Source organism: Lissotriton vulgaris, chromosome 12 (assembly GCF_964263255.1).
Source record: "Lissotriton vulgaris chromosome 12, aLisVul1.2, whole genome shotgun sequence".
NCBI classification, from domain to species: Eukaryota; Metazoa; Chordata; class Amphibia; order Caudata; family Salamandridae; genus Lissotriton; species Lissotriton vulgaris.
This window is the reverse complement of record NC_141700.1, coordinates 504,958,875-504,972,584: the sequence shown is the minus strand read 5'-3', so window position 1 is coordinate 504,972,584 and position 13,710 is coordinate 504,958,875. Positions and strand designations below refer to the sequence as shown.

At 39.1% G+C, this 13,710-nt stretch overlaps 1 protein-coding gene across 1 annotated transcript in view; it reads right to left on the bottom strand.

Moving 5' to 3' along the window:
• RANBP10 (RAN binding protein 10) overlaps positions 1–13,710 on the bottom strand; it is a 652,739-nt gene that overhangs the window by 258,863 nt on the left and 380,166 nt on the right. The gene's annotated exons all lie outside the window — the stretch shown is intronic.

Sequence of the window (13,710 nt, the reverse complement as noted above, 5' to 3'; positions counted from 1 at the left end):
TGCTAGTAGAGCACAAAAAGGAAGCCTTTAAATCTTTAACTCCCTCAGGGTACTACCCAACAATGCACAACCCCCCTCAAAGGGTTTCACTTCTATATATTTTGCTTTTAAAGTAAGCTGGAGAGCTAGCTTTCAGCGAAGTGCTGAAAAGAATGGGAAATGACCTATGCTGAAAATATCAACGAGAAGAAACCTTCTGGAGTATGATATTTTCCTCATTACATCGGAAATACCAATGGTAAACATTCAATGACGAAACCTATACATGCATAGCAAAAAGGTTTTCCAAACCGCACGAATACACACAGCGTAGAAAGCAGCAATACCACAATCTTCACTCTGTCTCATCACCAGTGATAACTGATAAAATAGAAATTAACTCCTTAAACCAAGGGAACAGGTTTATCAAGAACAAACCAATACATGCTCCCTCAGTGTATATTAAGAAATGCAATCATCGTGATTCTACTTTCACTCAATCTCAAAAGGCTCATACACAACCATCAACTTAAAAGGTAGCAACCATGAATACTAAAGTACCACAAAAATATATATGCCTTTAATCTGGAAAAACTAATGCATATAGAAACATGCATTACACATCGCAAAGAAGGGGAAGATTTTAAGACCAATCAATCTGTCTTTAAGTGTACATATCTCTGACATTCATGAATTTTAATATACTCTCATTTAAGAGTGCCCGGATATATATATTTTCCATAGATTAAGAGCAGCAATTTGTCAAGACGTGCGCGTACCACTCTTCCCTACTATTAAGTCTCAGACTATAAGCACTAAACTTGGACATAAAGAACTGATCCCTGGTTTTCCTCATATTGTAGACATTTCCATAAGCAGTGGATAGCCTTCTCAATGTGTTTCCTCTGTAGAAAATGTTCAAACAAAGGGGCTTTAGTTTTCTTCCTGATGGCAGATTTGCATTAATTAATTATAGTTCATAGTTAACAAATCGTTTTTTCTACATGCCCTTTGTCACTTGGCAAATCATTATTTGCTACTACTAGTAAAAAAAAAGAATTGCACCTTAGAAGTCACTCCCTGACATGAGAAACTAACATCCATTTTATGCACTGGTGACTAATGTCAGTGGTCACATCCAAGGTTTCCTAATATCCTTTCCATGCTCACATTAACCTGCATTCTTGATCTTTTCTCTCTGTATGTATGAACCAACTTACTCCTAAAGTTCAAGTTCCTGTGAAAAGCAAAAAGTGGTCTTCTCCAGACTGTTTGCTATTTAAAATACTACAATTACTATAGCCTTACAGCCAGTCGTAGCAGGCTATACCGGCTATTAAAGGCCCGCAGCAGCGTTTAAGGCCCAAGCCGACGGCGAGGGACTTTAACAAGGCAGCAGGACTTTAATTGCTGGTATAGCCCTGTACGAAGGGCTATAAGGCTATTAGAACTTTCTGCCACTAGAGGGTAGAATGTTCTAACAAATAAAACAAAGCCTTCAGGGAGCGTGAGGGGATTGAAATCCCCTCAGGCTCCCTGAAGCCTTTGTTCATAGCCAGAGCTGTGAACAAAGAAACATTGGAATGTTGGCGCTCCGGGCTTATACCAGTCATTATAAGCCTGGAGCTCCACATTGTTTTCAATGGAGCTACCAACATTCCAATGTTCTAATATAGCCTTATAGCCCGCCGTAGAGGGCTATACCAGCTATTAAAGGCCCTCTCCAGCGTTAAAGGCCCCGAGCCGAAGGCGAGGGCCTTTAACAAGGGAGAGGGACTTTAATAGCGGTATAGCCCATCTACGAAGGGCTATAAGGCTATTAGAACATTCTGTCACTTTTGGACAGAATGTTCTAACAAAAAAAACAAAGCCTTTTGGGAGCGTGAGGGGATTGGAATCCCCTCAGGTTCCCTGAAGCCTTTGTTCATAGCCAGAGCTGTGAACAAAGAAACATTGGAATGTTGGAGCTCCAGGCTTATACCAGCCATTATAAGCCCGGAGCACTCCATTGTTTTCAATGAGCTCCCAACATTCCAATGTTTTTTTCTAGTAGGCTTTCGAGGACTTCAAAATATAATCAACATGTTTGATTAAAGGTTCCATAAAGTATTTAAGGCAGGCTACAATTGGACTCATAGGTGGACCTCTAATACTTCTATGTGCCTTTGGCAATCCATATCTAGCTGGAATTATGGGGTCATCATGTTTCAGGAATCTATATTCCTCCTCACACATCCAAACTTTCTCTTTTGCATCCCCATATAATTTGAAAATCTCTTTTAACCTATCCCGTCACTCCTGTGTCACTATCTGGCAATATTCCTCAATGTTTAACAGGTTCATCATACGTGCCTCATAATATGGGGTATCAAAAATGACAATTCCCCCACCTTTATCGGTTGGCTTTGTGGCAATAGTTTAATGCGCACTCAATTATTTCAACACCATTCTATGTTCCTTAGAAAGGTTATTCCGCTTGTGAGTTGGATTTCCTAAGATCTTCCTTACCCCGTATTCCACCATCCTTTCAAATATTTTAACACCTTTCCCCAGCTGGAATAAGGTGGGTGTAAAGATATATTTGGGTCATAATACTGAGATGTTTGACAGGGGTTCTCTTTCCTCCCTTCCTTCAAAGAACCTATTTAATCTAATTGTTCCCAAAAAGGCCTCAAGACCTGTTCAATTTCACATTTATTAATCCCGGTAGTGGGTCGAAAAATGTAACTCTTTAGCTACTGCCAATACATTTGGCTCCTGGTCTTCATATATTCTTGAGGAGATTGACATTTCTGTGCTTACCCCCTCCATTGTCACGGATTAATCTTCTGATTTCTATTCTGATACTGTTCCAAAAAGGGGGAATGCTCATTTCCACTACCAGACCCATCTCTTGGGGTCTGGTAGTATGATTGAGCAGTGATGAGGAAAGGGACTATAGAAGAGATTCTATATTTGCTTTCCTCATCACTGCTCAAGCATAAAAATTTTGAAAAAGGAAAAAATGTTAGATCTATAGTGGGTTGGACTCTACCTCTGTTGCAGATATCTTGAATGGTAATTTGGCGGTTCTTTTTTATTGGACTTTCTTTAAATAGGAATGGACTATTTCATAATTGAAGTTGTTGATGTCATTTTTTTCTGCTTCTCTATCTCTTGATTGGTTTCTTCTAGTTTCTTTTTTGCTTTATCTAGTGCTGTGCTTTCTTAGGCTCTGCTCTAACTCTATTTCTAATTTCTTGATCAAATTAACATCCTAGGCAGTTTCAACAATTAAAAGCAGGGTTCTCTAAAGCCGGTCCTGGAGGGTTGGATCCATGCCAGGTTTTAAGCATATCCCCATTTAAATAAATGTAGTTCTCTTAAAATCTGGCATGGATACGCCATCCAGCACCGACTTTGAAGAACGCAAATTAAGAGCATCCAATCCCTCCAGCACCAATTGGGGTCTGAACCAGTTTACATTTTTTGTTGCTTTGAAAAGACCTGGTTCATTCTCAATTTGAAGACCAACTGGTATCACACCTTTTTTACAATATTCAATTAGAAAATCAGCATGCAATGTGTTATTTCTAATGTATTTTTAACTGCATTAGTTCATCCCATTCTCACTATCATTTGGAATAATGGTCACTTTATTCCCTATTTTTTTTGTTCCTGCTAATGATTTTAATAAATTGGTTTTCGCTAAAAACAGAGGGGGTTTAAAGTATCCATTTCTAGACCCTCAACTGAGAAAAACTTACTCTCCAGCCAAAGGTTGTACACACCAGTCCAATAAAAGAGTGTGACCTCCCCCCACCCCCCCAAATCAAGTGGGCAGGTTATCCAGACTAAATCGATCAATCAGGCTTTTCCAACGAGTAGCTCGTGAGCTCTCTATACACAGTCCAGCATCCTAAATTAGGAGCTTTTGCTTAGATGAATTAATTAATATATGCATCCTAAAAGTGAAAATCATATATTCTGAATGAAAATATATGCTCATAAAGTGATGTCTCGATAAGAATGGATTTCTAAAATATATTTTAAGTTAATATTTGAGTGATAAATCATGCAGCTTTGGGGAGATTTATTACAAATATTACCATCTTGGTACCAAAGACATTGCAGCTGTGGCTGACATGAGGCATTTCAAATTGCTAACATATTTTTTCCATTACAACTTGCAAATCTGCCTGATACAACGAGGTGGCCAATACCAGTATCCTTGCATGAGATGGCGACTGAGGTAATCCTGTTTGACCTGGTCACTATTTCAACACTGTTAATAGTAGCTCTAGATGATTTCCATTGAGCATAAGTAGCTCCTATTACATAAAGGGTTGAAAAACCATGCAATAAATTATCCCCACATTGTATATTAAGGATTGCAATCACCTATATAAAAAATGCACTCAATCTCAAAGACTCGCATACCTAACTTGAAATGAAGCAAATATGAATACAAAGGTACAATGAAAATATAAATGACTTTAATATGTTAAAAGTAATACACACATTTACAATATCACTTGTATATCTGGTGGAGTGAACTAAAATCACTGAGTTAAAAACAAGAACAAGTGATGAAAGGGTGACTAAAACTGACACATTGTGACAGGTGAAGCATACTTAAATTGTACATGTGCTATGTAGACTTTGAAGCATACCAGATGAGTTACAAGCAAAATAATTTTTTTCAGAGTTGGGAGTAAGAATAGTACATTGATAAATGTGACTGAGAAGTATGGACTTTTCTTTTTTCTGTTGTAAGAAATAGATTCTCTCAGCCTAGACGGATGTTAAACAGTGTGGAAGTAAGTGAATTAGAAATAGAATTCCATATGCTGCTGAATGCATCTGGAAAATATTATCTATGGTCACTAATTTATGATAAAGAAATACCCGAGGAGGGCTAAAATGAAGCAAATTACATTTTCAGTAATGAAAGAACTATTACTGACGTTTTGTGTGTTGATATGGAACTTTATGTTCTAACAAATGTCAGCCCGTGGAGGCCAAGCTTCTCATGGGAGCTCTGGAGAAAGGAGGAGTCTCTCAGATTTACAGGTCTCTAGTAAATAACTTGTCCACCAATCTAGATCAATTGAGGTCTCAGTGGGAGGGATGGCTGGGTCCCATGGAGGACAAGGACTGGCGGGACACCCTCATGGCTCCTCCAACAATCTCCATCTCAGCGAGGCTGCAGTTAATTCAGTTCTACTACCTTCATTATGCATATCTCACCACTGATAGGCTTCACCGAGCAGGGTATCTAAAGAGCCCTAGTTGCCCACAATGCAAGGACACACCCACAGACTGATATCACATTACATGGTCTTGCAAGCTTATACCAAAATATTGGAAGAGAGTGGCTGTGAAGCTGACAGACGTATTGGGATGGGAGGTTCCCCTTAAACCTCTAACCTTGATCCAGGGGGTGTTAGAGGGTGTGGGAGGCAAGAGGGCAGACATGGACTATGGAGGCCAAAAAAAACATCGCAACAAAATGGAAAAACTCCCTTCCGCCTACAATCTCTCAACGGCACAGGGGATTGGATTTGTGTGCTGCTCAAGAGCAACCGGTGTATGAAACCCCGGGGATGCCCGGATAAACACATGAGAGTATGGGGCAAATACTTGGGTTTGATGAACGAAGAAAGAAAGAGGCCTAGATGTGATATAGGGACAGGGTTAAATATGTGTACAGTTAACAATGAATTACATGGAAATGATGTTAGGATTTCATGTGTCAGATGGCTTACATCTTGTTAAAACCCAATAAAACTGACTATCGAAAACTAATGTTCAGTATTTTTGTGGTCTCTTGTTTCTTTTGTAGGGGTCAAGAAAAATTATTGCTTTTATTCTATGGAAGATGTAGGTTTAATTTAGTCCTGAAGAAGGTGGAATTTATAAATTTACTCTACCAAAACACGTCGTCAAAACACAGACATGATCTCCCAACACTGGGTATTCTTAAATGACAATATAGTAAAAATCATGGCTGTTCAGCGATATATGCAGTAGAGGTGTATACGCTTACAGACAGATTGATGCGTCTTAAAATAATCTTTCCTTTCTTTGTGAAGTGTAATACATATTTTTTATACATTTGTATGTGTTATTTTTAAGCAAAAAACTACATGTACTATTTTTACTGGATTGCAGTCCTATATATTTTTCTAGCACTTTATTGTTCATATTTGCTACCTTTTAAGTTAGAGGTTATGTATGCAAGTGTTATGAGATTGAATATGAAATATAGGTAATTGCATTCCTTAATATACAATGTGGGGACCATTTATTGGTTTGCTCACCAGCGATATATAGTTTTAAAGTCTGTCACCATCCGATTATAAGTTAAGTGTGTGACGCACTGTCTGCTTTTGCTTCTTTGGATATGTCACAGCTACTGATGATGGCTGAGACAAACCATGAAGGTATATTTAACTTCCTGTCTTTGATCCAACTTAACTAATACCAAAGCAATACCTTCCCACTAGAGCCCCAATAAGCCAAACACAGAAACATGATGGTTTTAGGGCTGTGGATTAAGGAAAATCAGTAAAGAAATAATTGAGAAAACCTCATCTAGCCCTTGCATCAGACCAAGAAAATGCATTACAGTAATAAAGAACATACGATAATGTAAACGATTAGAGTGTGGTAACTATACACTAGTTGGGGTAGTATTTACCAGAGCAGTTGTCCAGCAACTCTAATACTTATTAAAAATACAAAAACTAAAATTGGCCCAACTAAAAAATAAATCAGTCCTCCATCTGATAGCAAGATCTTTAAGAAGAGAATGAAAAACAGGATGCACAGTCTTAAACTTCAGCTACTAAGGTCAAAAACCTTTAGTTTCCAATAGATATTCACAAGGCAGACTGGCTGTCCGTGATATGTAAAACCACACAAGACTGAACCTGCTAGTAGGCCTAGAGAACCTATGTCCCATTATTTTTTTACCTGGTCAGACACAATTCGCAACTGATAGGTACGCACCAGACACACGCATTGATACACCGCCATTGCTTTCCAGCCAAAGAGCAGGATCTTAGTCTTTATGTTTTCACCAAAAGGAATATGTTCGAACTTTTACTTAAAACACATTCTTCAAGTAATAAAAGTAAAGAATGAGTATGCCTCTGGACACCCGTGTCCCTCTTCATTACCCGACACACAAGAATGTGAACAAAATATCAGGATGCAACAACGCCCATCTCTTCAAGCACAATGAGGAGGCAAGTGAGAGTAAAATCATTCCCACTACATGACAATTAAAAGCAACAGAATGAACCGGAGAACTGCTAAGCGTAACATAAATGTCCTAAAAATAACCAAAAGAAATTGATGGAGCCAGTATTGTCTTTCCTTAGTCTTCCTACAAAATAGAACATTTTATGGAGGGCTGCTTGAGGTTACTGCTAAAACAGCTGCCAAGGTTTTAGTGCTGTGGTTTTCATCATGCTAGATATTTGTCTAAATTTCTCTACTTTGCAGAATGACTGAACGACTATCTGTTAATGTTTGTTTTTCTTGTTGTTATAGGGACGGAGGCTGAGTGGGGCCTTCACAGAGGCACTGTTCATTTTATTCCGATTCCCACCACTCTTAGACTGTCACAATCTTGGTAGTAGAAAGAAAAAAGTCAGTGCCCCAAGCACTTGGAACTCTGTGCATAAGCAGCCATGTGTAATACAAGTAGATCAGTTTTAGCTCAGCATCTGCTTGATGCTATAGTTGAAATAATTGCCAAAGTTTTAGAGTAAAGGATTTTATTTAGATTTTTCTTGTGCTGCGATTTTACTGTCTAAATTACTTTACCTTGTCGAAGGGCTGAGCGATTGTCGATTCTGTTTTGAACTTCTCTTTCTTTTTGTACTGGGTATATAAGGCTGGAAAGAAGGTTCAGTGGGACACTACGTACTGTTTACTGTATAGGTAGGCATAAGTAGCAGAACGTACATTCTGCTTTCCAACATGGTTTCAGTTAGCACCCCCCATCTTTGGGGATAAAAAAGGTCAGCACTTTAGGTGGTGTTCTCCTTTTTGATAGTCTAAGCATAAAGGCCTGCGGTCGCCTCAAGAGTTACCCTTCTGGTAACTAACCCACATCAAGTCGGGAAATCAGTCTTCAGGTAAGAGTTGGCTGTTAAGGGGCTTAAATGTATGCTGGTTATTGTGAACTTGTTCTCACGCCATGCTTGCAAGATTTTCGGCTCACTGACTCAATCAAGCTAGAAATGCTATTTAACAATGAATTATTGCTCAAAGGCTATTCAGTCTCCGATTTAGTCACCCCAACTCCTTGTGGTAACCAAATTATTTGTAGATACAGAAAATAGCATGGAGATGGACTTGCCATTATTACCTTTTACACTTGTTTCAGAGTGTGGCCCACCAGAATCAGCTAAAATGTTACTCTTCCACATTTCTCCATCCTCAACCACTTCCTGGATGGGCTGCCTTGTATATTGCCCCCTTTGGGTTGTCTCATCATTTTGGAATTCAGTATTTAAACTGATTGCCCTGGTTATGCTCAAGCAAGCAAACTTTATATTACTTGGGGAGCGCAGTGTTTGGTTTGACCATGCAGAGAATTCAAACACACCCCATTAAAAATAAAAAACATTTTAATTGAAAATTTCTCAAGGTTACAAGTTCATAGTAGCCATAATACAAAAGAAAATAGATATGTAATATCAGCCAGTGTTTAATACAACTATCTAGGTCTTCACATGCAGCACAAAGACTACAACGGATTCGGAACTCGGTTGCCAGACTACTCTTACATATAAAACGGCAAGACCACATCTCCCCTGCCTTGAAAGCCCTGCATTGGTTACCGGTTGCCAGAACATCCAGATTCAAGCTGCTTTGGATCATCCACAAAGCAATACATGGAACAGGACCACTCTTCATCAGGAATAAAATCACCAAACACATTCAACAAAGGAACCTCCGCTCTAGAGTGGCACCTCGCCTCAAAATACTAAGATACAAGAAAAAACTGGGTGGCACATCATTCTCTGTTCAAGCAGCCAAACTGTGGAACTCTCTACCCCCCCCCTTACAACTTAAGATCCACGGATAGCCACCTTATCTTCAGAAAACGACTTAAGTTTTGGCTCTCCTCCACATAACCACCATACGCAAACAGAAATATACAGCCTATTTATTTATTTGTACTATAGATATGTAATTATATGTATGGCTTTCTACAAACGTGTAGAATACTTATGTTTAAAAATATATATTATATACCTATTCTTTAGTTCTGCTTAAATGTACATACTACTGATAGTTTCATTATTCTATGTTCTTAACATGTATATAAGTGACTGCATAAATAAGGGAATATTTTTATCATAACTATTTATCTACAATTGCTTTACTATTGATCTAAAAAAATATATATATAAATAAAACTAATTTAAAGTACAACACTTGAAAGCCAGAGTTTATTTAAAGCATCTTTATTCTACATATATTCCTTTATACATCTATATACCTTCCATATACTTATGGATATATATCTTTATTACTTTTCATTATACATATTTATTACCTTTACTTATTACTTTTCTTCTAATTCAGCATATCCATTGCCCTACCCTATTTTGCAGCCTATACCGTTCTCAATATATCCTCTAGCTCAACTCTCTGACTCATCTCAAACCTCTTTCTACTACTGTTTCCAATGCACTAGACTATTTCTCACCATATACCTCTATCAATATCTCCATTACCTCCACTCTCATTCATCCCAAACCCCATACCACTACTATGATCCCCAAAATAACCCTTTCGAAAGTAACATTAAAAACAAAAAAATATATATTTGTAAAGTGCACGTTCACTTGGAGGCATCTTGGCGCTAAATAAAAATATGTATTGTTATCCAACTCAATGGTACTCATTTTATCGACCTCAGATGGATGAAAGGCTGAGTGGACCTGCAGGGATTTGAACCTGTGACCATGAGTCGAACATAGGTCCTTGCAGTAGATGCATTAGTCCACTGAGCCACCAGACCCGGCTCCACCCTGCATACATCATCTACCCAAAACAAGCCTTTCTAAACCCTCCCTCTGACATCTTCCCCTTCACCTCCCTTTTACCCATCCCTGCTACGAGCTCCAGAAAATAAAAATATGAATCTAATTCCTTCAGTTCACTAGCCTTTTCAATCCAATTAACAGACTAACATGTCCTCCACCACTCAAATTAATTTCATATTTCACTGTACTAATTCACCACTAATCCTTTATGGGTTTCGGAGTAGAGTGGTACTTGCCAAAAAAGCACTCAACACCTCATCAGGGGTAGCTATGTAAATGCAATCCTTTTTAGCTTCTCCATGCCTCCACTATCCTTCTCAATCCAAATAACTGACTAATATATCCACCACTGAAGTTCATTTCATATTTTCACTACACTAACTCACCACTATGACGCCTCATTAGGGGTACTAAGCGCTATATAAATGCAATTACAATTCTATACAATACGATGTTAGAATCTGTATGAGTGGCGCTAGTAGAGATGACCATCCTTAAATAATATACAGTAGTAACACTAATAATGAACGTTTGAGGGGGGCAAGTTGCAGCTATGAAAACAGTTTGAAAGGGCCAATCTGTTGACAAGGGTGGTATGTAATGCAAGTGTTTTACTACAGTAGGCAATAAGAAGTTGGGGGAGAGGAGCCAAGGGCACATGACTACCCAGTGGTGGAAATGGGTGACAAAGAGGGGATGTTGCATAGGGAGCAAGACACAAGTTTGCTGAAAATTGCAGGCGCGAGTGAGAGTGGTACTTGTGCTCCAGAGGCCACCTATGCCAGAAAAGCCAGATGCATCGGCAGTACGCAGAGGCAGGTCTACCAAAAGCATCTATGGGGGTTAGAGTGTTGTCCTTAGCATGATGTGAAGGCCTTAGCCTACTCTCAGCGAAGGAGAGTACTTTCAAACTCTGCCCAGAAAGTTATCACTCAGCATCATGCAGCTGCTGTTGGGGGTACCGAGGCCTTTCAGAGGTTTGTAATGGATCTGTACACCAGTATGAGAACCAAGTCAAGGAAGGAAGCAGAATATATTCTATATATTCTTGTACTTTCTAGGGGCTTGAAACCGCCCAGAGTGGTTAGATCCCAACCATGCAGGTTGTGGTATCGCAACAGTTTTTTTATTTGGTCTGTAATTTCTGTCCAAAAGTGTCAATAAGACCAGACCATATGGTGTACATCAGCTCTCTGTAGCCGACAATGGGGACAGCAGGAGGGAACGTCTGAGAAAAATTTGTAGATGCATTATCATTCTCATTCTCTCACATTTATTCTCACTCACTCACTGAAACATCTGATGCACTGAGTCTATCTATTAGATGGTATTTCTTCCATTAATGACTATTTAAGAGTTAAAATAATCTATTATGTAAAGAGTAATGCCTCTCACAACCAGGTCAAGCAGATCCGTAGAGAAAGTGTCTTGCATGTGCAAATAATAAAAACAAGTGGAAAATAGAGTACTGATTGGTTTCATAAATAGGGTGAAATAAAAAAATACCCCCAGGTTTTTTTTTTTTTCATTGATTCCTTGGGAACAGTAGCAGAGCCAAGATCTGATGGCCATTAGGAAGAGTATCCAACCAAGGAAGTCCTTTCAAAAAGTGTTAAAAAGAAGACAGTGTGTTATGCATGTAAGTTATGTTGTTTTACTCATATGCCATGCTTTATTCCTTTCTTTGTTCCCTGCTCCCTTAACCTCCTAGAATGTCTTAGGAAGATTCTAGGTTTGTTCCTGCGTAACATACTGGTTATGTCAGTTGCTCGACTGGTCAACTATGGGGTGTCCGTTACGCTGCTGGCGCCCAATAAAGTTGGCATATCTTACCTCTGAGAAGTGTCCGGAGTTGTTTTCTTCACCACACAGGTCACTTAAGATCCTTGAGGAAAAACTATATCTCAGCATCTTTGGTATGCCACAAAATGTTTTCAAGGTGGCAGACTGAAAATGTTTGGTCAAACATGACAAGCGCCACTTCAGTGCTGGACCACATATTTCAAGAGACTAGATTGTAATCAAAACAAAATCGGTCATGGGAGACCTCATCAAATGTTGCACTAAGAACCTCAAAAATAAGTGCTGCAGTCCTACTTTGATCCAGTAGCATTCTAATGTCCTCCATGACTGTAAGAAGTGCAGGCTTCAAGCCATGCACTGGGTTTAGTCAGCTTTTATGGTGGTGAGCTTTCTCTTACCAGACTCTGAAAATTTGAAATACTTCCTCTAAGGCTTCAGCCTGAAAACAATTTTTTTTTTGATAACCTGCTTAATTTCAAATTTTGCGGCAAGACACAACATAACAGTGCAAGAATTGGTCGATGCACATGCATGGTACAACAGCAAGCCCAATCGTCAATAGTATATAATATTTTACGGTCATATAGACACAAAATAGTAGCTACACCATTTCTCCCATATGCATTCATTTTTGTTAGGGCAGCCACAAGCCTCAAAGATCAGCTTTTCATGATGAGCACACAAGTCAACCCCTGCACACCAGCGTCTAACAGTTAGGGGCTTATGTATTTTTGCATGCAGGGGCGACATCCCGCTTGGCAACCAAGCAAGCCATCCCCAAAAAAACCTGTTCAGCTCTAGGGATCCCTACCTCCTCTATTAACCCTTATAGTGCAGTAAGAGGCGTTAAATCCAGAGGGCGTCTTAGGACAGAGCAACATATTTGACCCATCTCCTTTCAAAAGGGCCTCAGCACCTGACACTCCCAGGCCACATGGAAAAAATCTGCTGTTGGAAACGCGCACACACACTGCTTGCGTATCGGGGAGCAAGTGCTGGAAGCGCCTCAAGGTGAGCTACTTTGCATGCAAGTAGTTAAATTGAATCATTCGTAGCTGCGTTGAAAAATTCTCTTTATCGAAGGCTCCCACCCCAGGACACCCATCTCTGCAGGGCCTTCTCAAGGCCATCAGATGCATGGATCAATAGATCCCAGAAGTTGCCCCTTTACTCAGCCGCCCAAAGAAATCTTCGCTTATAACTGACTGAATTCAGGGTACACTTTTTTTGAAAATAATTATTTTAAATTTTGAAAAGCACTGAAAACGTGGTTGTTCTGAATGCTAATTTTTGCAATTCTCAGCTTTGCATCAGGACACTAAGTTTGGGAAACTATTTGCATTTTAAAAATGCAATCCATCATCACGTTTGACAATTATTAAGCAGGTGGCTTAGTGATCTTGGCATAGAAGGAAATATGTACACCATCAGTTTATAAAAGTTCACCATCATGGGGCTGCTGGGTATGACACCCTTGAAAGATTATCTACTACAAAAACGATCTACCACCCACAAAAAAATTTTGCAGGTAAAAGGGTAGAAATCTGTTAATTGTGAAATACATTATCTATATCTCCTCAATGGATACTTAGTAATTGACAGTCTTGAAAAGAGCTAATTCTAGATGTTGTATGTTGAATTCTTGGTATAATTTCAGCTGTGACCATGATGCACCCTTTCTATCATCTACTTCCTATCTACATTTGATCTCCCCTCAGCTTGAAAGTTGTGAGGGCAGGATTGGTTTTAAAAGAAGAAAGATTAATATAACAGTGAGAAGCTAGCGAGAAGGGTATATGCTGTCCACAAATATAAGTGGGCCCCTTGCACCAGTCCAGACAACCCTTATGGTGATTTAAGAGGTCTTAGACGACCT